This window comes from Mesocricetus auratus, unplaced genomic scaffold (assembly GCF_017639785.1).
Source record: "Mesocricetus auratus isolate SY011 unplaced genomic scaffold, BCM_Maur_2.0 Super-Scaffold_100027, whole genome shotgun sequence".
Taxonomy (NCBI): Eukaryota; Metazoa; Chordata; class Mammalia; order Rodentia; family Cricetidae; genus Mesocricetus; species Mesocricetus auratus.
Window position 1 is genome coordinate 13,927,828 of NW_024429208.1, and position 22,952 is coordinate 13,950,779.

A 22,952-nucleotide genomic window follows, 5' to 3' on the forward strand; every position below is an offset into this window, starting at 1 on the left:
ATGCTGTCTCCACCTGGACACATGGGGGAGGGCCTAGGCCCTACCCGGAATCATATGACAGACTTTCCAGATCCCCCATGAAGGGCCTCACCCTCCTTGGAGTGTGGAGTGGGAATTGGGGAGTTGGGTGACGGTTGAAAGGGAGGGGTTGGAGAGGAAGAGAGGGAGAGGAAACTGGGATTGACATGTGAAGCAAACTTGTTTCTAATTTAAATTAAATTTTAAAAACGAGGATAAAACACTGTGGAAAATAAGGTTGCTCTGTGTCCATTGAAGATAATTTATGCAAACACAGACACATCCAATGATCCATAGTCTTCTAAGAATTCTGTGCAGTGCCTTAGAACAACTGAAAAATCAGTTCTGTTTTCCTCCATGGAATCCATCCTAATTGTCTTTTTACTTTCCTTTACAGGAAGGAAAAGCAATTGCTCAGGAGTTGTCCTGGCTTTCCTACACAGAAAGGAAAGATCATTTAATCTGTCAGTTTTTAAATTTGAGTTTATGAAAACCAAAATTCACGTCATTAAAACCTCAAGTTCAAAAACTGGATCTAAAATATGGAAATTCTCAAATAAATTATTAGTGGCTTTATAGAATATAAATAGATATCAAATGAAATAAAAAGGCTTTATGGAGAAACCCACTTTTAAAATATGAGGTAAAAACAAAAAGACAGTGACCCTTTCTTTTTTTCTAATACTATTTGATTGCTTTGTCTTGCTGGAATTAAAGAAATATTCACTTATAATAAATCATCGATATTTATGGTATAATGTGGTTGGTATAAATACATGTTGTGTGATGATTATTACATTTGGGAAATTAACCAATACATTCTCTCAAATTTTCACACTTCCAGCTAATTTTAAAGGTCCAGTGATTCAATATATAAACAATAAATGATAGCTTAGTATTAACTACTATCACTCTGTTGTAGTATAGAGCATTAGGGAACATTCTATCTCCCTGAAACTCCCTACCTATTCACTTAACTGTCCTGACATCCTCCTCCCCCTATACCCCAGGCTCTGACAGACACTGTTCTATTCTTTATTTCTATAAGATCAGTTTCTCAGATTTACATATGAATGAGGTCATGCAATATCTACATTTCTATGATTGGCGTTTTATTTATCATAAATTCCTTTGGACCTATAGATGTTGTCAGAAATGACAGCATTTTCATTCTTTCTACCTAATATCTCACTGTATATGTGTCTACACATATCAAAGTTTCCTTATCAATTCATCTGTTCATTGGCACTTCTGTTGATTCTGTGTCTTGTTTCTATGAATCATGCTACGATAGACATGAGGTTTAGGCATTTCTTTGGCATACTGGTTTTTACAAAACCCTAAAAGGAACCCAGGTAGCTGAAGGAACCAATCCTCTATAACAATAACAAAGTAGTTAGAGGTATTACATAACTTACATTATCTCTCAGATACCTATGTGTAACATGCCCCACAGGCTAGTCCCCATTCAGAGGTGTTGCTTTGAGGGGCTTTGGACCTTTTGGACATGGGACTTAGTTGACAAACGTAAAACATAGGGGAAGAAGGTCTTGATCATTTCAGGCCAGGCCCATCTCAGCCTAGCTCATAGCTTCTGGATTCACCAAGATGTACCCATCCATGCTGTAAACTCCCAGCACACAAGAGCCAGTCCAACCCCCAGGCATTCTATGATTGATCCCTTTGAACCACAACCCAAAGCAAGACCCTTCTCCCTTAGGTAGCTTGCTTCTGACAGGCCCTCTTTCACAACAACAAGACGTCCATAATATACTACCTGACTCAAAATACCATGGAGAATTTAAAAGACAGCAAGGAGGGGTTAATGAGAGGGTTTGGAGGGAGTAAAAGGGAAAGGGAAATGATGTAATTGTATTAGAATCTCAAAAACTAAGGAAATTATTTTAAAACATGGTAATGGCATAAAAGCATACAGATAAACCAATAGAGCATAATAGAGACCCAGAAATAAAGTCATGTATTTGCAGCCAACTCTCTTTGTACAGAAGCATCAAGAACATACACAGTAGGAAAAACTGTTTCTCCAAATAGCCCTGAGAAAATAGGACCTTGGTATTCGAAGAATGAAACAAGGCCCTAACTCTTATCATACACAAAATCAATTCAAAATCTAAGACTTAACTGTAGGACCCACAGCTAAGAGTCTACAAAAGAAAACACAGGAGCAACATGCGACACTGGGCTTAACAAAGATTTATTTCACAAAGGGCCTAAAAACACAGACAGCAAAAGCAAAGCTAGACCAATGGGTATAGACCAGACCAAAGCTTCTACCCAAACTCAACAGTGCCAGAGTGAGGATACAGACTGCAGAACAGGAGGTCTTTGCAAGCTGGTAAGAATTTTTAAATGAAGGCTAATGCTGTAGGAGTTCTTAAGTGGGAGAGGCATACTGTGCTGACCCCAAACTCAACTAAGTAAATAGGATCAATTTGTCCAGAAAATAATATGAGAAGTGCTACTTCAGAACAACTCAATGTGCACATGAAAGAACGCCGAATTTCAGAAAGAAAAAAAAAAAAAAGATTTTCTGGATGAATGAGTGAATGAGTAACCATGGAACCAGTCCTACAATCTAAGCTGCCTGGCCTACGACAAATGAATTTCCATGCCCATTATTTCTTATGTGGCCATCTCTGCATCTGTTCCCAGAAAAGTTCCGATTTGCCTCACATCTTAAAACTTCCAAAATACTGTAATGAAAAATACTGCCTCTAGCCTTTGATTGAGAGGTAAATTGAGTTAACTTGTAAATAACAGTGGTTATAATTCTTTAATTAGGAGATATTCCCTTACTTCCCCCCACCCCCCATGATTTTCCCCCCTTCCTCCTACTGCACTCCATGTCACAAAGATACACACTGTTCTCTATTACTCATATAATTTCATATTAGTGAAGACATCCTAATCGCTAGCATAGGCCAAATATTAACTCTAATTTTAATGATCACTGTTTCTGGTAAACCCAGTCCACTCTTGGGGTTATCATTTGCAATGAACAGACTGTTTCTGTTTGAAATCTTAAATTCACTGGAAAATGACAAAGTCATGAGTGCAGTGCCCTTCGTGGCTATTAGCATCCCCATAAGAAGTGGACAGGAAGCTCTTGTGTCCTATACTCACCAAGTGAGAATGAAAGAAGTCAGCATTCTGCCACCCACAGGAGGAACTTTACCTTGATACCACCATTGCTGGCACCCTAATATCAGACTGTTAGCCTCCAAAACTTCAAGAAGTAAATGTCTACTGTTTATAAGCCATCCAGTCTATGGAACTCGGTCACCACAATCCAAACTAAAAAATGATTGATTTGTGCACCAAAAATTATATTAAGTATTTTTACATTTACATGGTTATTGACTATCATGAGGACAATAGTAGCAAATCTATCTAATGAATCAGAAACTGTAGACTGATAAGTACTGCCCAAGCTTGCACCACTAGCTAGCTGAGCTGCAAGTAAAACAGTCACAATGGGACTCTAGAGTCCCACTCTTAACCACTCACCATATGGATGGTTAGTTTTAAGTGTTCCCAGCAGTTCCATGGCAAGCCACTAAGACTAGAATGATTAATCTGATATGATGACTAAGAAAACAGAAACCATGAAGGCAATATTGCTGCTCAATCTGTCACTCAACAGCATGTCCATCTCTCTCCCAACAAAGTATTGTTTTATCATCGGTTTCCTCCAACTTCATGCAAGGATGGTGGCAGACCTGATGCCGTTGGCTTTCTGTGTTTCTTCAGAGTACACAACTGTGGGTTCATCACAGCACTAAGCTACAACAGACATGCATTATATTCAATAGCCCATGAAGAAACTAACATTTGAACAGAAGGTACAGAGCTTCATTTTTGTGGGTTAAATTTATTACCCAGAATAAAAGAATGCATTCAATGCCCTCTTTGGATGCTTAAGTAATAATGTTGGCTTCTCATCATGCCACTCGGTCTCATATGCATCAGTCTGGGTTTGGACTAATTTAAACTTCTGCATACAACTTGCTGTCGGGCTGCCTTTTTAGATCCCTGGTCAGCCTGTCTGTGCCTGTTTGGGTTTTGTGCCTCAGGAAGATGACCTCTTGGGACGGTGTCACTAGACTCCCATGCTATCTGACTTCCAGTATTTGTCTACTAGGAGGCTCAGTGACATCAGAAAATAGAAACGCAAATAGGTGAAGGCATGTATCCCAACGCCCTCTGTGCTAGACTGCAGCTTGGTGCCATTTTACTCCTCTTGTTTACAGCTCTAGTCAAAGCTGTATTTCATTTATGGTCAGGTCATGGTTCCTTCTCCTTGCTGTTTTATGCCTAGAAACACAACTCCTCAACCTGTGACCCTAGGGGGACTCATGGCTGTATAAGTCTGTGACCCTGTCTGATAATAGTTCCTTGTTTAAAATAATAAGAGCAGTCCACGGTCAAACAAACCACAAAAGCATTGTCTCTTTTACATGGCAGAGGCGGCTTTCTAGCCGGGTACCAGCAACCACATCCTCAAGAAATGGGAGGAGGGGCAGTTGCGCTTCTCCCTTGTGTTTTAGAGTGGCCCCCCGTGGTCCTCTTGAGCAACCACTCACTATTCCACAGCCTACGTTCTAGAATTTGAGCTGTGAAGTCTTAGATAACAATTTTCATTAGAAGAAGGTTTTGATTTCTTTATTGTGTGTATTTGTGTATGCCTGAGTGTACAGACGGGAATGCATGAAGAGCAGAAGAGGACACAGATCCTCTGCGACTGCAGTAGAGGCCCCTGTGGGCAGCCTGCTCTTGCTGCTGGGAATGGAGCCCAGCCAGGTCCTCTGCAAGAGCAGCCAAGGGCTCTTAACCACTGAGCCATCTCTCCAGGCCCATAATCCCTTAACTGAGAAATTTTTGAAACAACTACTTTTAATCACCAAAAGCAATATTCTTATGTCACCTTCGAAACAGCTTAAACGTCAATTCTCTTTTGATAGCTGAAGTCACAGAGAATTATTTTGTCTTGATTAAAGACACTATCATTTAAATTAATCATGAGAGTCTTCATATTTTAATGTCACCAGATATCCTGTAAGAGTAGGCAAGGATATTTTCAATTTTCATATTACTTTGGTTTAAAAAAATAGATGAAAAACTAAAAATGATAAAGCAAAGAAAATCGGCACCTTCTTATATGTCACATACTGAAGGACATTTTTAAAGTGCAACAGTACATCTAAAAAGTTCTAATGAAATGCAAAAACATTCCATGTTTATTTAAAGAAATACATAAAAACAAAAGCATAAGTATAAATTAGCTCAGAGACAAGGGAACATTGTGTTGAGTGTTTTTCTTAACACTTTCAAGTAGTATGACATTGTCAAAAACTGTTAGATAGTTTGTTCCATTATCGCCTCTTATAAATATTGGCTTTTCAAAAATTTATTTTGAATGAGACACTTTTTGTCTTTTTAATAGCCAAACTACCTAAGATGATTAGTATGATGAAATAAATAGTAAATAAGTATTTGGCATTTACTCCAGGCCAGGCACTGTTGTGTGCTATGTATATACCTTCTGTTTTTTTTTTCCTGTCTCTCAAATGAACAATTGCTATTACCTAAACATGAGCAAGTATCAGATGGACTTCGACAAGATTTTCACACCTTAACTTGGTTCCTACACCAAACCTGAGGTCATAATGATAGTGACATTCTTTTCACAAAGGAAAACGCCGAAGCAAAGGTGGCAGTCAGAGAGACCACTAAGGTTTCAAAGAACACAGGTAGCATTTCCAAGTCTTGCTAACTGCCCAGAGTTGCTGCTAGAGAATCATGAAATTAGGTAGTATAACTGTATTGGCTACATTGCTATGTGACAAGGGCTATGATGGACAGATCTGTCCCAGCCTCTCTCCCCTTAGTTTGCTGGTACTATTTTCATGGCCGGGTACCTTGTTCTCTGAAGGTTTGTCTCTCTCCCAACTTAAGGCCTTTCCTGAATTACTTCCCCTTGACTTGATCATGTCTGTTAAGACCCTAAGAAGTTTAATATGAGGTGGTAGAGACTAGTTTAATATAAGAATGCATTAGAGGGAGGCCCAGTTCAACCCATATAAGTAGACTGTTAAAAGAAATGACAGAAACTAAAACTGAAAGATCTATTTAAAAATCACTGCAAGGTGGTTATTAGTGAGACCTGAGCCCAGGCCACTGTCCCCCAGACTCTCCAAGCTGGGGACACCATGTTCTTTCTGAGATACTATGGCATACACATTTATGATTCTAATTCCCCAGGTGAAGGGAGGTGATGGATGAATGCAGTGCCCATCTCTCTCCCATTAGTCACAGACCTCTCTTTGGATAATAAATCCTGAAGCCCATCTAAGCCGCCCATCTGCTCTTAAATCACTTTATCAAAGAGTCGCAGCCCTGGATCTGCAGCAGATCCAGGCAGAGTTAGATTAGATTCCAACAAGAGCTTTGTGAGGACTAAGTGACTTTAAATTGACCCAAATTTATCTTCTTAGAATTTCATTATTCTGACAAACTCACATTCCCTTTGTGCCACAAGATATACAAGTCTTAGGGTTTTTTATTATTATTATTTTCTTATTATAGTATTTCAGCATTCAGAGAGTGAAGACGCTGTTCTGAACATGAAAGGCAGATGTTTCCTTTGTTAGACAACAAAGACTGAGGGGCTCCAATGTTCCCTTAAAACAGTCTTTCACTTCACTGGGTACTTGTAACTATTACTGGGTGGGGTGTGTTCAAATGCTTTTGTAGGGATTTTTAAATCTCATGTTAGCAAACCCATTCTACAAGATTAATCTTGGCTAAAGCCTAGAGTAATTATTCTAATGGATGTAAACCAGAGGCTGAATTTTGCACACATATTTCAAGCTTATTTGCTCATTAGCCAGTGTACAATCAAGCCATGTGTTTTTAATTATGAAATAACAAGAGGCAGCCTGCAAGTCAGAAATCAACTGTCTTATATAAGCCAACCTGTTTTCTTATATGTTTTTGTACATCTATAACTTTAAGGGACTCACTATCCATTTTAGAAAATGTACATTTCATCGACTTCTTAAGCAACTGCTCAGTGGAGTTCCACTCTTGCTTTACAAAGAGATACAAAACACAAAAAGAGTAAAGGGCAGCCTAATTAGGGTAAATATGGAAATCAGTATCCAAAGTCTAATCCCTCCTTCCTGGTACTTCCACCATGAGGTGGGGGGTAGAAAGACAGCTAATCAGAAGGAGCTGGGCTTTGGGTACAAAAGAAAAAAAGAAAGCTATGCACAGGATCCCATATAGGTATGTCCAAACTTTTGACATTGCAATGAAAGCAACATCGTGTACAAGGTTCACACTAGAGAACCACACTATTGAGTTATATATTTTAAAAAAAATACAAAACACTCTTGTAATGTTCTGAGTAGATTTTCATAGGTATCCTGGGGTGCGTGCAGCCAGTGAGCTGCAGGTTGGATACACATGAAAGGTCTGACCTCTGCGACTGGACTGAAGCAGGCGAGGTCAGCTCTGATAGGAGGGCTGCTGAGTGAAACATCCACAAAGATCATTCAAGGCTCTGTGGGGGACCCACTGGGCTCCGGGACTCTACAGAAGTGCCTTTTATTTTTTCTGATGAAAGTTGCTTGTAGGAAGCCCTTGATCCATAGGTATTGACAATGGTGTAATGAAGATAATGAGACTCGAAGGTGATTCTTTCCTTCAGAAAAAGGGGGGGCTATAGAGTATTAACCCATGACATGCCCTATCTGAATGAAGCAGGGCAGAGCTGCTGAGCTGGTTGGATGTCAGCCAGGCATCCTCCCTGCTCCCCAGTACTTTTAGTCTTTCTTCCTTGTATATGAATGGCTGGATTAAATTGTTTCCTGGTCTTCCTAAATCTTAGTGCCAATAAGAAGATTCTGGTCACTGAACATGTTTAATCTTGTCACCAAATTAACTTCCTTCCCATTTGTTTATTTATTTATGTGCTTCCTAGAATGTATTTAAGCTTGCCTTGAAAAAGGTAGAAGTCAAATAATTCTTGCTGAATAAAATACATGGTACTTCAACCAAATGATTTGTATGAAAGTCTAAGACCATGCTTATGATTTATAAATACAAGGTAAACAAATAACATACTTATGTGATGATATGGTAATGTGTATTAAAAAGACAGGAGCTGCTAAATGGAAATACACGCCTTCTGCCACATTTACTCTTACACTAGCCATATACATAATTCCTTCCTAGTTGGAGAGACTTCCAAGGTTTCATTATCCTACTTGGAAGTTCCTGTCAGAGGGTAAGTTGTTTCCCTGGCACCTGCCCCAGCATGGTGTTGGCAGCTATCTTTTCCTACTGACAGACATCGCTCATCTCTGCATACCTGTCAGGATCTATTGCCCCTTCTCAGGATAATGGGCTGACAGAAAGGAACAAAGAAAACTACTGAGGATAACTGCTCCATCGAGGCTTCCAAGTGGACCATTCAATCAGAAGGGGACTTGGCAGCCAGTGAAGGCTCTCAACTTGCAAGCTGTTGAGAACTTGTTGATGCCATGCTCGGTTCCAGAGGTATCGCTACCGTCTGTCTACTGCATGGCAGAGTCTAGGAGGTTTCAGAGTGTGTCTATTGGCATGCAGTCCTACATGAAGAAATGCTGACTCCATAGAGCTAAGTGAGAGGGGAAGAGTAAGCCTTTTTTCCCAAATTAAAAAAAAGGCATGTCTTAACTTTGGGAGTTGAGTTTTCACTGTGTTCAAAAGTAGAAGCAGAATAGAGAAACGTGATCTAGGGCAATGCAAAAGGGTTATTTATAATTAGAATTAACAATCATCAAAAAGATACTGAACTCAAAGCTGCTTCCGCTGCACACAGCAGAGGCCCATGAGTTTATGATGTCACATGACAAGGTGAGCCATCACTGGGCAAGACAGAAAACACCTGGTGATGGGTACCACTGAGTCTCTACCTCAATCTTTCCTCTTTTCTCTTTTCTTCCTTTGCTTTACTAACATTACTCGATTGGTCTGTCTGTCTGTCTGTCTGTCTCTCTCTCTCTTTCTTGTGTGCCCGCGCGTGTGTGTATGTGTGTGTGTGTGTGTGTGTGTTTGTGTACACTGGTATGTGTGTACAGACAGGCTTGCTGAGGCCAGAGAACAACCTTGTGTGTTATTCCTCAGGTTCTTCCTTCTCTGCCTACCCCCACACTGGTCTGAAGCTCACTGTGTATGTTGCCTGACCACAATAGCCAGGGATATACCTGTGGATTCCAAGCCTGGGTCACAAGTCTAGCTTTTATATAAAGGTCCTATGAGTTGAACACAAGTCCTTGTGCTTGCAAGGAAAACACTTTGCCACCAAATGAGCAATCTCAACCCCTCTTCTCCGCCTCTTTTTACAGCCAGCTTTAAGTTGTCGGCATTCTAGCATCAGCCCTTACCCTAAGATTCCATTACAATCGATCGAATTCCAATCTCGGGAAATACTTGCTATTGAAGCAGTAAGAACATATGTCCAGTCCTGAGCAGGTAGCTGTTGCAGGGAAATGGATTTCATGACAGAAACTCAAGGAGCAGGGTACACTCCTCCATGGTCGTTTTGAATCCTTCCTCTCCCGTAGGCCAACTGTGTTGAGAAGCCATACTTCCTTGTGACTACTTGCAAAGCTAGGAAATGTTTGCCTTCTTGATGCCAGTAATGAGAACTGTCTCTGTCCAGGATGCCTGTTCTGCCTCTCAATTCAGCAGCTGCACTTACACGTTTCAGGGTGGAAACCTGCAGGTCAACCACAGTGCTCTGGGATGTCTCACACCCAGACAATCTGGTTGTATGGTCTTGACTAAAAATATTTCACTCTTGGATCTTCTGGTTGGAAAAGGGAGGGACAGGTAGAGGAGATAACAGTAACTCTCCCACCTCACTTCATTCTGCCCTGAGCTCCACTACCCTCAGGTTCCCTCTAGTGGTCACATTATGTCAGTACCATGGCTCTGTGCGCTTGGCTCCTGCTCTCTCTCAAAATGCCCCTTAGTACCACTAGCTACTACTAGAATTCTCCTTGTTATTAGCAACCCTTCAAGACTCAAGTCAACCCCTCCTTCTTTCCCTGATAGCAAGGACTGTCATTCTGCACAGGACACTGACACACCAGTTCCAGCATGAATTTCACTTAGACTTTATTTCTAAACTTACTTTATATCACTTAGGAAGTGACAAAAGTCTAAAGCACATAAAAGATTTCTTAGTCACCTATGTTGCCTGCAGCCATGCATCAACTCATTTAGAATAACCCTGAATGAGTGGATTAATGAATGAATGAGTGAATCTTCATTCTTCTTTTTTTTTGGTATTTTTGGGGTTATTTTGTTTGTTTGCTTTTTCAAGGCAGGGTTTCTCTGTGTAACACCCCTAGCTGTCCTGGATCTAGCTCTATAGACTAGGCTGGCCTGGAATTCACAGAGATCTGCCTGCCTCTGCCTCCAAAGCGCTGGAATTAAATGCATTTGCCACCAACTTCCAGCCTCTTCATTCATTTCTAAAGCATTTGGAGTTAGCAATCCAGCATTCATAGAAGCATAAAATACTTTTCAAACAATACTTTGAAGATTTGTTCATGGTATAATGACCTCAAATATCATGGCCCCCAACCTGAGTGAACCAAGCCAACAGGAAATTAGTTTAACATTTTATACACCTTTTAAATATGGTTGTGTATCCCAGTAACCAAATGTTTAAGATCAAATTCCTTTGCCAATTGCTATGTACCATCATGCACTTCCATGAAAACCATAAGTGTCTCATAGTCCAAAGAAAATACTGTAAAAGACAAATATTCCATCTCCTATCACGGCTGCTCTCTTTACATGGGCAGCCTGTGTTTTCTGCGTTTCTGACCTTGTCTCCAACATGGCTTTAAGTAGTGCTCTAGTTTTGACTTGTAAAAACCAGGCAAGGTCTACAAACATGAAAGTAATTCTTGTCATCTCCTGCTTAATCTGACTGTGTCTGTATGCAGTTAGTTCTATAAACAAGGTAATGTCTCCTTCGGGGGTCGCTCTATAGCATGAATGCATGTCTATAGGTGGACTACAGTGACAATTCTTTTCTGATAAGTATTTAGAAAGTAGCAACACCTCAGGGCAGGGCTTTGAGGCTGATCCCATGTCCTGCTGTGGCCTTCTGAGTCTTAAGCCTGAGAGGGACTTCACAATAAAATATTGTGAGAAGGGGATGGATGAGAGGAGATAATAATTCACCTGTGTGTTCTCAAGTCATCGTGTGCTATTCAAACAAGTGGAAACTCAAATTTCTTATGTCAAAATCATTAATCGTGTTGCTGTCACCACAATGGGTACAATTGCCTTTTCACTCCTCTGTTTCAAAACCAGGCATAAAGTAAGTAGGCTTTGTAAATAACTGAATTCCTTTTCTCGAAAATACTTCTGCAAAAGATATTGTATTCTTGTCTAGATGAGAGGGTCATATCAATAAGGCTGAAAAAAGAGAACCTGTGCTGCTTTTGTATTTTTTTCAGTTTTATGAATCTATGTTACTAAGAAGTAAAATTGTTACTGACTGTACCTCAGAAATATCAGACATTCCTGAGGATTCAAGATGACCCTGAAGAATGGGACTAGGAAAACCTCAGATACCTCAGAAGCCAGAGAATAAATACTATTCATTATACGTATGAAAAGATTATCAATAGATTTGTGACAAAAAAAGAAGGCTGAAACTGTCCAAATATCACACAAGTTGGCCTGCTCCCATCTCAGGCCAGCAGAATGAAGGTGCATCTACAGATGATTTGAATCTGTATATCTGCATAGATGGTTGGAGTCTGTATATCTGCATGACCTTCTAACAGCAATGGGGGAAAAGTTGTCCGTACCCAGAAGGAAGATGGTTAGCCTGAGACCAGGAAACAAATGCTCAGAATTAAGAGCAAGTGTTGTTTCTATGGCGTGCTCAGAGACTTTGGGAAATACTAATGTAGGCACTGGAGACAAAGACAGAATACAAACAAAAGGAATGATTGAACATCAGCATGTTTCACAAAAAAACTCAAAGTTATCATTCCCCTGCCTCCACTCATGCCACACTCACCAAAGCTGCTCCCAGTTACTGCTTTGATGGTGATAGACATCTTGCCTACACATGGGACTTGGATTTTTACTGTTAACTATAGTTAATTGTAAAGTATTTGTAAATTGATGCATCAGCCATAATTTATTCCAAAGTACTCTGTGAGTTTAAATAGCATAAGTAGTCCAAACAATAGGAAGAGACCTGGTAAAGAAAGAGGAATTGTGACCATGTACACTGCAGGTTACACAGTGAGACATAAACTACTGCCCAGTGCTGAGACCTTCTCTTTAGTACTTTACCATCTCTGCCAATAGTAAACTCTTCAATACCTTCCAGGTGTTTTAACTTCACACAAAAGTACAAGGCACATGCTGAAAGGGCCCAGTTCTGGGCAGACTAGTGCACAGTCAGTATTGCACCAGATCAGAGAATATTCCAGAAGGCCTGAAACTTCCCTATAAACACAAGCCATGACTGACTTCTTGAATCATTGAACACGTTTTCCTAGTCTTATAATGTTTACACAAACAGATGCGCAGTGTGTTCTTTTTCTTTCAGTCAATATCACATACAAAATTCATAGATAGTTTTGCCTCTGAATGTATCTTCTCATTTCTGTATAGTAATCCATACTATAGCTGTAGCATGCTTGATTTTTTTAATTGTCATTTCAGAGATATTTATTTGGAAAAAAACACACTGTTGTCTCCAGCTTAGGGGGTTTATTTTTAGGGCTGGAGCAGATATGTTTGAGTATAATGAACTCCAGTAGAGTCCGTCAAAAGAAGGTCCTCTGAATATGTAGACCGTTTCTACTGGCAGTAGCAATTTCAGTTATAATTATGGCTCATTCCATCTGTACTTTATTTTCATTTCACATATTATACATATTTACCTGGTATTTTAATCTCCTAAAATATTTTGAGCTAATACACAATATGTTGTATCAAACACTACAATGAAGTGTACAAGCTCTCCCAGTGTGTCACAGGAAATCATGCTAAGATGTCAGTTAGCTATATAGCATATGCAACATAAAACATCTGTAACCAAATGACTGGTAGATGACCTACAGCAATAATTTCCTAGCAATTATATACTTACAGCAAAATGGAAAATCTGTAAACCATGTTCACTTCTTATAAGGAGAAGGGAAAAATAATTTTTAGCACAGAGTAAAATATGAAATTCATTTACTCAAAAAATTCTTTCAGGAACATTGATTAGAAGAAGTTAAAGGCCCTAATGAGACTCCCTTTCTAGTCTGATGATGATTAAAAGAATACCATCATTCAGAGCATATCTGTCTTCAAATTTTAAAAAAAAGTGCATCTGAAAAAGGATGGTGAAGCCAATTATGCAAATATTCAGAAGGGAAAAGGCAAGATTTTGAACTTTTTAATGTGGTCACAGCACAGAGAGCATTCTAAAACCAAACCTGGTTTCTAGATTCTTTATACATAAATCTAAACACAAAGGCAAAACAAGCTGGATATTTGTGCATAGTGATGTCCTGCTGTTACGCTGTGGCAACTGTGACCCCTGCTGTCCACAGGTGTTGGCACAGGTGTCTCAAAGCTCTGTGTCCTCTATGACTGATCTTTGAGCTTCTGATTAAAAGGGCCACTGGGATGAAAACCAATTCAGAACCTGAAAAACATGGCTCTGAGGACCAGGACACTGAGTTCTTCATGTAGGAACAGATCATTTTAGCTTATTTGATATCAGCATGGTTGATCTCAGATAAAATTACACAGGGGAATCCTTTATATATGTGAGGACGGACAAGGAAGCATGAAAGATTTGAGAGAGAAGAATGTGCAAGGCAATTTCCTAGGAAAGCAGGAGATTAAAAGACTGATAATGTGATGTAGGGTTACCAAGCTGCAGTTGCTGGGTATGAATTTTTAAGTGGAAATCATTATGATTTTATTAACAGTCACCTTCAGAGGGGCTGCTGCGCATCCAAGACAGACAAAAATCTGCATTTCCTCGGGGTGACAAATAGAAAGTGGAAAGCTGACTCTCATGAATTCCATATGTTTACCTTTTGGGGTGCTCACTCTCTGTACATGGATTCATGGTGTCCACAGCATAACGCTTATGTGCATGGTAAATTCACACTATATCCCAAATTACCTCATTGGTATCCACTGTATGCTTAATGATTGCTAGTCATTAAACTGTGTACTGAGGCATGCCCAAATCTCACCTACTTCTTAAAAGCACAGTGATTTTTATTCTTTGAAAGTTCTATTCATTTACATAAGGCGTCTTGATCATACCTACCCACCAATGCCTCCCTCCAACTCCCCTTGGTACACATACCCTAACTCCCCTCCTGGCTTCATGCCATCTTTCTTTTTTTCCTTCATATTATTAATAAACCCCTAGTTTAATTAATGCTGCCCATATGCACATGAGATATCTGTGGGACCACCCTTGGGGGCATGAACACACTGCTGATAGGTTGTATTAGCAGTCACACCTTCAAAGGAACATGCTCGCCCTCCCTCTGCTAATACCCCTCCAATAGAGGTAGAGATTCGAACCCGTGCCTCATTCCATGTTGGGATTCAGACTGACTTCATCTTAAGCAGACCTTGTTCGTTTAAGCGCAGCTATTATGAGTTCATATGGGTAACACCCAAGCCATGTCCAAAAGTCAGCATCTCACCGCTTTCTTTCCCAGCTTCTGCCACTTAAATTCTTCCCCTCCTCCCTCAGCGAAGTCTCCTAGGTCTTGGGTGGTGGGAGTCAGTCATAGCTGAGCAAAGTTATTTATACTTGGCACTTTGACCAATTATGAATCCAAAATACCCAAGACTATTTAATGCATTACATTCTCAACTTTGTCCGATTTTTTTCTCTCATAAAGAAGCAATTAGCTCCCAGCACCTACATGGAGACTCACAACTGTCTATAACTCCAGTTCTAGAGGAACATCTTCTGGACTCCTAGGTACCAAACATGTACATGGTACATAGACAAAACACACATACACTTAAAAATAATGATAATATTTTAAAACTTAATAATTAAAACTTAAACATTAAGAAAACAAGGATATTGTACTGGCTCATTTTTATTGCCAACTGGAAACAATCTGAAACCACCTGGGAAGCAGAAACTTCAATTGAAGAAGTATCTCCATCATATTTGTACATAGCCCTATCTGTGAGGAATTAACTTGACTGATGATTGATGTGTAAAGGCCCAACCTAGTATGGAGAGTACCATCCCTAGTCAGTTGGGCATGACTGGATTGTATAGGAAATTGTGCCAGAGAGCAAGCCAGGAAGCAGCATTCCTCCATGTCTCCTGCCTCCATGTGGCTGTCTTGAGTTCCTGCTCCGATGCTCCTCAATGATGCATGTGGTAAACCAAAATAAACCCTTTCTTCCTTCTAAAAAAAAGGAAGCAATTAGCTTCTATAAGTATCTTGATAGCTTGAACAAAAACGTAGGAAGTCTATGATGCTTGTTTGAAAAATGAATGTAATTTTATTTTCAGTAAAGCAAGATTCTTAATCCTGAGGAAGAATATGTTTATCACTAACTATTTGCAGACTATTTTCCTGTTATAAAACCCTGGCCACTTCCAACTGGTTTATAAAAAATAGAAGTTTCTTAAATTATCAAACATAGCTATGCCAACCAAAGCATATCTCACACATCTCTTGGGTGTTAGGATGAAGATTGTTTCAAATGTGCATCACCTCAAAGTTTTCAGTGGAAATATCTAAGAATTGAGGATTTTAAAGCAGTGTCTCAACCTAAGGTCCTCCCATCATTTATGGAAGAAGGGTGTTTTCAGGAAATAAATGTATGCCTGTGTTCTTTGTATGTTCAGGTACTATTTTTAAACTTATAAAGTAGTTCCAATGCATGGATGTTTGATTCCATAATAAATCAGAGCTTAAACCAAATAAGAAATGATTTTATAAGATGAAATATCATCAATAGCCACACTTTCTTCATAAATATTTTCCTATCCCAAGTCATAAGTTAAAAGTTATACAAATATAATAAATCCCCAAATCCTCAAAGTCAACCCTTCCTGTTTCACTAACAAAGGAAAGTCCTCTTGGGGAAAATTATTTTCTTTAATGAAAATCATTTCTGTACTTCTAAGTAAGCACATCATTTGAGGACTGAAATAGACCAGTGCATTCTTTGTGTTCAAGTATCTCCAGAATCGTATTTCTTTATATCACCTTTGTGCATTGGCTTCTATACACACCTTTTCATATCACCTTCTGTCATGGTCACACTTTAAAATGAAAGTAAGCAGGATATGAAGAAAGGAACTAATATTGAAAGCTTCAAGAAGTATGGAATAGTGAATGAGACAAAACTCCAGGACAAAAAGTAGTGATACACCAATCAACCCATCTGTTGAGAAGGCCATTTCAAAGGAATGTTACCACCAACTGAAGAGTAAGATCTCCAAGCTAAAGTAGCAACAATAACCATAATATCTCACACTTTAATGATTACTACATAATTTGCTATGAACTCAACACACCATGACTTATCCGTGAAAACCCTAAGAAAGTGAGTCAGAATTGTTAGCCAGTAGTGACTAAAGAGATGACTCTGCAGTAACAGTGTGTCATGCTCTAGCACAGGGCCCAAGTTAAGTCTCCAGCATCCACATTGGACAGCAGACAATCACCAACACCCCAGCTCCAGGGAGAATACAACACCTCTGGCTTCCATGGGCACCTGCACTCACATATACATATCCACAGAGAGATACCTCATCAAAAAGAAAATATTTCTTTAAGAATTGTTAGATAAAGCTGGGCGGTGGTGGCACACGCCTTTAATCCCAGCACTCGGGAGGCAGAGGCAGGCGGATCTCTGAGTTCGAGGCCGGGCTGGACCGACAGCCTCCAAAACAATACAGAGAAACCCTGTCTTGTAAAACCAAAAAAAAAAAAAAAAAGAATTGTTAGATAAATTATAAAAGGTGTCATAGGTTTCGTAGAAAGAAACTGACACAAATCAGCCTTCAAAGGAGCTTCATTGGGATACTAATTAACACCACAGCATTGGCAACTGCAATGGGCAGCCATGAGGCCCTGGAGGGGAGAAGTAAACCCTTTGGTTCCTCTACTTTTAAGACAGTTATAATATCATGCCATGAGTAATACGATGGGGCCCTGAAGAGGAGGCGAATCCTTCATTTTCCTGACTGTTGGAGTTATATCATCATATGACAGGCAGTCACGATGGGTTCTCAAAGTGGTAGAACAAACTTTCGAGGCACAGTCCCTCACTAGTGAGTCCTGGAGGAAGGCCGATGGCCAGGGAACCCAGGGGATCCTCCTCCTACTTTTGCCTTCCCTCAAGCACTGGGGTTACAGAAACACACGGCTTTTTATCCTTGATGCTTCAGATTCAAATTCAAGTCTTCATGTGTGTGCAGCAAGAGATCTTACCTACTACCTTCAGGCGCACATTAGCATTTCTAAGGTCCATAGCCCTTATCAGGTAAAGGAGAGGAGAGAAGAAGGCCACAGTGAAAACACTGCTTTCTGTGCTACCAGATTTCCCCATCCCAGCCTTTCTCCCCTTCCTTCTCTGATGCCCGGGGTTCATAGAAGCACAAGAGTGTGACAACTTTAGATGCCAGCAGTGAGATCACAGCACGTCTGTCTTTGCATGAGTGGCTTCACGTAGCACAATGCCCTCCAGTTCATCCGCAGTGCAGCACATGGCAGGGTGCCCAGCTCTTAAGCTCGAAAGTCTTCATCTTCTTCATCTATTCATCCACCACACATTGAGAGTTTCCGGATCGTGGCTCTTGGGAACAATGCTGGATGAGCATGAGTGGAGGGAGCTTCCCAATTCAGAGATTTATCTCATTTGGATATATGCATGTGGGCTGTGGGATCCTAAAATAGTTCTACTTTTAATCTTGTGAGAATTCTTTCTAATATTTTCCTTAATGGCTGCAGAATTTTATATTTCCAGCAAGGTATACAGTAGTTGTTTCTCTTTAAATCCTTGCATTATGGCCGTATGATCATAGCCGTATAACATTGGGGGGGGGCATTCAAAACAGAGTTTCTCTGTGTAGTTTTGGAGCCTGCCCTGGTACTCATTCTGTAGACTAGGCTGGCCTTGAACTCAGAGATCTGCCTGCCTCTGCCTCCTGAGTACTGGGATTAAATGTGTGTGCCAGCACCGCCCAGTCCCACTGTAACATTTTTAAAGGATTTCCCACTGCTTGTGATTTGTACCTCCTGATGACTAATAATAGAGAAAATTTTAAATATGCCCAATATAAACTCAGAAGCAGAGAGTTGAATGTTGGTTGCCAGGAGGTAGGGAGAAATGCAGGTAAAAGGGTATGAAGATTCTAGTGTAGATTAAGTCCCGAGACCTGATGTACAGACAATGACTAACTACAGTAACTACAATAACAATACTACACAATGTAACTGAAATTTATGAAGGACATTTCTCCAAAATGACCTCAGTACCAATAAAGAATCATTGGGGTAACAAATAGTTCACAGTGTATACCTATGTGAAAATATCCAACTGTGCATATGACGTATGTAACTTTATCAAATCTCTCTAATGTAAGGTATAGAGATGAGACTACCATCAGAGCCTTTCATATAGCAGTGGTTCTCGACCTTCCCAATGCTGTGACCCTTTTATTCAGTTTCTCATGTTGTGGCAACCCCCAACCATAATATTATTTTTGTTGCTACTTTGTAATTGCAATTTTGCTGCAGCTATGAATCATAATGTAAATACCTGTGTTTTCCAGTGGTCTTAGGGACCCCTGTGAAAGGGTCATTCAACAACCTCCAAAGGGGTATTGACACACAGGTTGAGAACAACTGATATAGGCCTTCTGGGAAGTGTTCATGAAGCCGCAACCATGCCAGTTCTTAGGAGACTGGAATACTGGACAACTACTGCCTCTCTTTTTGCCTCTTGCCTGTACTGTTGTAACACATGAATAGAAACTTAATTATTACCTTCTGTGTAGCTCCCTCTGATTTACTAACTCCACACTTGGCAGCCTGTCCCATGAGAAAGCACTATTAGTAGATTGACTCCATGGAAATTTCTAACAACTATCAACACAGAGATCAGAATAAGGTGAAAAATGGTCTGAAAGCTGACAACAAATATCTATTTGAGTTTTGGCCACTCTTTTGAAAGTGTTGTCCTCACACCCATTCACAATAGCCTCAATAAAGAAATAAAATACCTAGAAATAAACCTATCCAAGAAGGGTGAAGGATCTTTAGCATGAAAATATTAACCCTCTTAAGATAGAGACAGACACCAGAAAATGGAAAAACATGTCGTTTTCATTGGGAGAGTAAATATTGTGGAAATTATCATTTTACCAAAAAGCTACTGACATATTCAATACAATCCCAATAAAAATCCCCACCTCTCTCTTACACAGAAATAAGAAAAAAAAAACAATTCCAGAATCCACATGGAACTGCAAGAGAACTCTGATAGACAAAACAATCCTAAACAAAAAGACAATGCTGGAGGCATTATATTCCAGATCTCAAGATATGTTACAGAGCCACAGTATTAAAAACAGTATGACACTGACACAAAAACAGATTTGTAGATCAACGGAACAAAACCAAAGTCCCAAACTTAAGTACATGTAGCTTCAACCATTTAATATTTGACAAAGATGCCAAAAACATACGCTATGTTGTAGAAAAGAAATCATCTTCAACAAATAATTCTGAGAAAACTGTACTTCCATTTGTAGAAGAGAAAAGAAAGGATGTCAGTCAAAAGTTCAGGGGCCACTTAGAGGCAGCAGAGACTGTGTTTGGGCAGGGTGTGAGGAGTGGCAGAATTCTCACCCAATGCCCTCAGCCTTCTCAGGAAAGTCAAAGACAGGTTCATGAGAGAAGAGGAAGATTTGAGGCTGATTGGAAGGGACAGGACTAAAGAGGCCATTCAGATGATGCATTGGGTAGGGGACATGCAGTAAATAAGAGACTCACTAAGCAGCAGATCGAGCAAGTGACATCAGTACAACACAGCTGGCAGGGACTGTGGCACCCAGGATCAGAGGATGTACCTAGCGGCCATAGGAATGGAGAAGCAGGCCTGAGATGGAAGGGAATATACCCTAAGTATGATGTATCCTAAAATGTCAGCCATAACATTTACACCAGGCAGGGCAGTAGTCTACATGTCACTGTCTTCCCACCTCCTCCTGTAATTCCCCATCATGGCTATTATCACAAAGGGTTACCAACACTTACTAAGCCCCCCCAACTTGACATCTCATGTCCTACCTTGTTCATCACTCTGCCAGCAAAGAAGCATAAAGTACCTACCTCACCCAAAGGGACAAGTTAGTAATTGTGTACATGACCTGGGCCACCAAACCATAAGCTTTTCACTTGATGCTATTCCAGCTGCAGCTGAATCTTCTTTCTTGACTTTCCCCCTGGTGGCAACTCATGGTACTTGTGCACAGCCTAGATTTGATCTGCTTTGCCTAGTAGTTGAGTTGTCCTTTAACTGTGAGTATCTAATTCCACAACCCTCATCCTCCCCTGGTTACTTCTCCAGCATCCTATCCCAGCATACTGGTTATAGTCAATGCATCTGCTACCATTTTTGTGAAAAAGTAATCTGGACCAAGAATGAGAGGAATGCAACATTCTGGACTACAGACAGCACAAGGAGACAAAACTAATGGGGTCAGAGTTAAAATCACAACAGAAAAAAATCTAGCATCTGACACCATAAGAAGAAAGATCAGAAATATGTCAAAGACTGAGAAACAGAAGGAGGAACAAAGAAATAGTAGGGATAAGGATTCCAAGAAGGCATTAAATTCCAAATAATAAGCCCAAACTTGTGAGTCAGAGGCATATGACCCAGCTCAGCTCTGACTCATAGACTAGGGAACAAAAAATTATAATGAAAAATAATAAGCCCAAAAGTTGAAGAGATCATATTACTTCAAACTCTATTTATTCCTATATGCATGTGTCCTAGTTAGGGTTACTATTGCTATGATGAAACACCATAATGAATGCAAATTGGGGAGGAAAAGATTTATTTGACTTACACTTCTGAATCATAATCCATCACTGAAGGAAAGTCTTGGCAGGAACTCAAGCAGAGCTGGAACCTGGAGACAGGAGCTAATGCAGGGGCCATGAAGGGGTACTACTAACTGATTTCCTTTCCATGACTTGAAATGGACAGGGCCCTCCCCCATCAATCACTAATTAAGAAAATGCCCTACAGGCCTGCCTATTGTCTGACCATATTGAGGCATTTTCTCAATTGATGTTCCCTCCTCTGCCATGACCTTAACTTGTGTCAAGATGACATAAAACTAGCTAGCACAACTGACCTCTTGTCAACTTGACATAGAAATGCATCACTATTAGCCACAACCTTTCCTTTCTTATTCATCCCAGGAACTCATATTAAAAGGAACATCATGGCAGCAAAGTATGCTCTATGGACCAAGTGATGCTATGGATGCCTGGAGTACTTGAAATGTAGGTTGGGAGGACTCAAAGTGGTGTGCTTGATTAAAAGCCTGATGAGGATGGTATTTCAAAAAGTCAGGGACTTCATGCATTGGTACTCTGGAAAAAAAATAGTTCATCTATTCATCCCAAAGCAGCATAGGGAAAATTGGTACCAAATTATCTCTGATTCAGTGTCCAAGAGTTCAGTTTCTGCCTACCAGCCATGCAATAGAATGAAGTCCCACCCACCCAGCAGAGGATGAGGTACCATCTTTTGTTGATGTTGGAGAGGTAGCCACAGAAGAAGGAGCACGTTCAATAGACTCAGAGCAGAGATCAGGTTCAAGCCTCCCCTTGAGCATGGTCTTCCTTGCTTTGAGAAGCCCCAAAGTAGGCACATTCCCTTCCCAAACTTGTCTCAAGATAAACCTCCTCCAAATGGCCCTGCCCTTAGAGCTCAGACTGCCAAGACTGCGACCCTGCAAGAGCAACAGAGCCCCATTGCATGTCACTTAGAGTCTTCCACATCTGTTACTGCAGCACCAGCACCTCCTTCCCATCCCCTCCATAAATGCTCCACCAGAGTATGTCTGCTCTTGATCTGATTAAAGAGAGAAGAGATCAAAGGCAGTGCTGGAAAGACTTTGGCTTAAGAGCCTCCCAAAGAAGCCTTGAGATCTTTAAAGATATGAATAGTGTAAAGCTAGGGTCAGTCAAGAGGTCAGAGGAATACATGAAAATGCTAAGCCAGTGGGTACCACTGACCCCTGCCACCCTCATAGCAGATGCTCTGAAATGGAAGTTTTCTTAGTGGTATCAACACAGTAGCCAGGGTGAAGTTGAAAGACGGGAATTCTAAAACCAGAGTCAGAGGCCACCTCCGTTCTGGAGTCCTCCTTAACACAAGTGTATTATGATATATTTTAATAGGTATTCCAGGTTCACCTTCAAGAATGGAAAATATTTGTAGGGCTTCAGAACACAGACAGGGTGTGGATGCTTCTGTGCATTTTCAATTTTTTCTTTCCTTTCTGGGTTTTTTTTTTGAGACAGGGTTTTTCTCTGTGGCTTTGGAGGCTGTCCTGGAACTAGCTCTTGTAGACCAAGCTGGTCTCGAACTCACAGAGATCCACCTGCCTCTGCCTCCTGAGTGCTGGGATTAAAGGCGTGTGCCACTACCGCCCAGCCTTTTTTGTTTTTTTGAGACACGGTTTCTCTGTGTAGCCCTGGCTGTCTTGGAACTCTCTTTGTAGACCAGGTTGGCCACAAACTCACAAAGATCTGCCTGCCTCTGTCTCCCCAGTGCTGGGATTAAAGGCATAAGCC

The 22,952-nt window shown here is 40.4% G+C and overlaps 1 pseudogene; it reads left to right on the forward strand.

The window, feature by feature from the left end:
• Positions 1-22,553, forward strand: part of LOC110340982 — a 72,919-nt pseudogene extending 50,366 nt beyond the window's left edge.
• Positions 22,554-22,952: the final 399 nt, after the last annotated feature.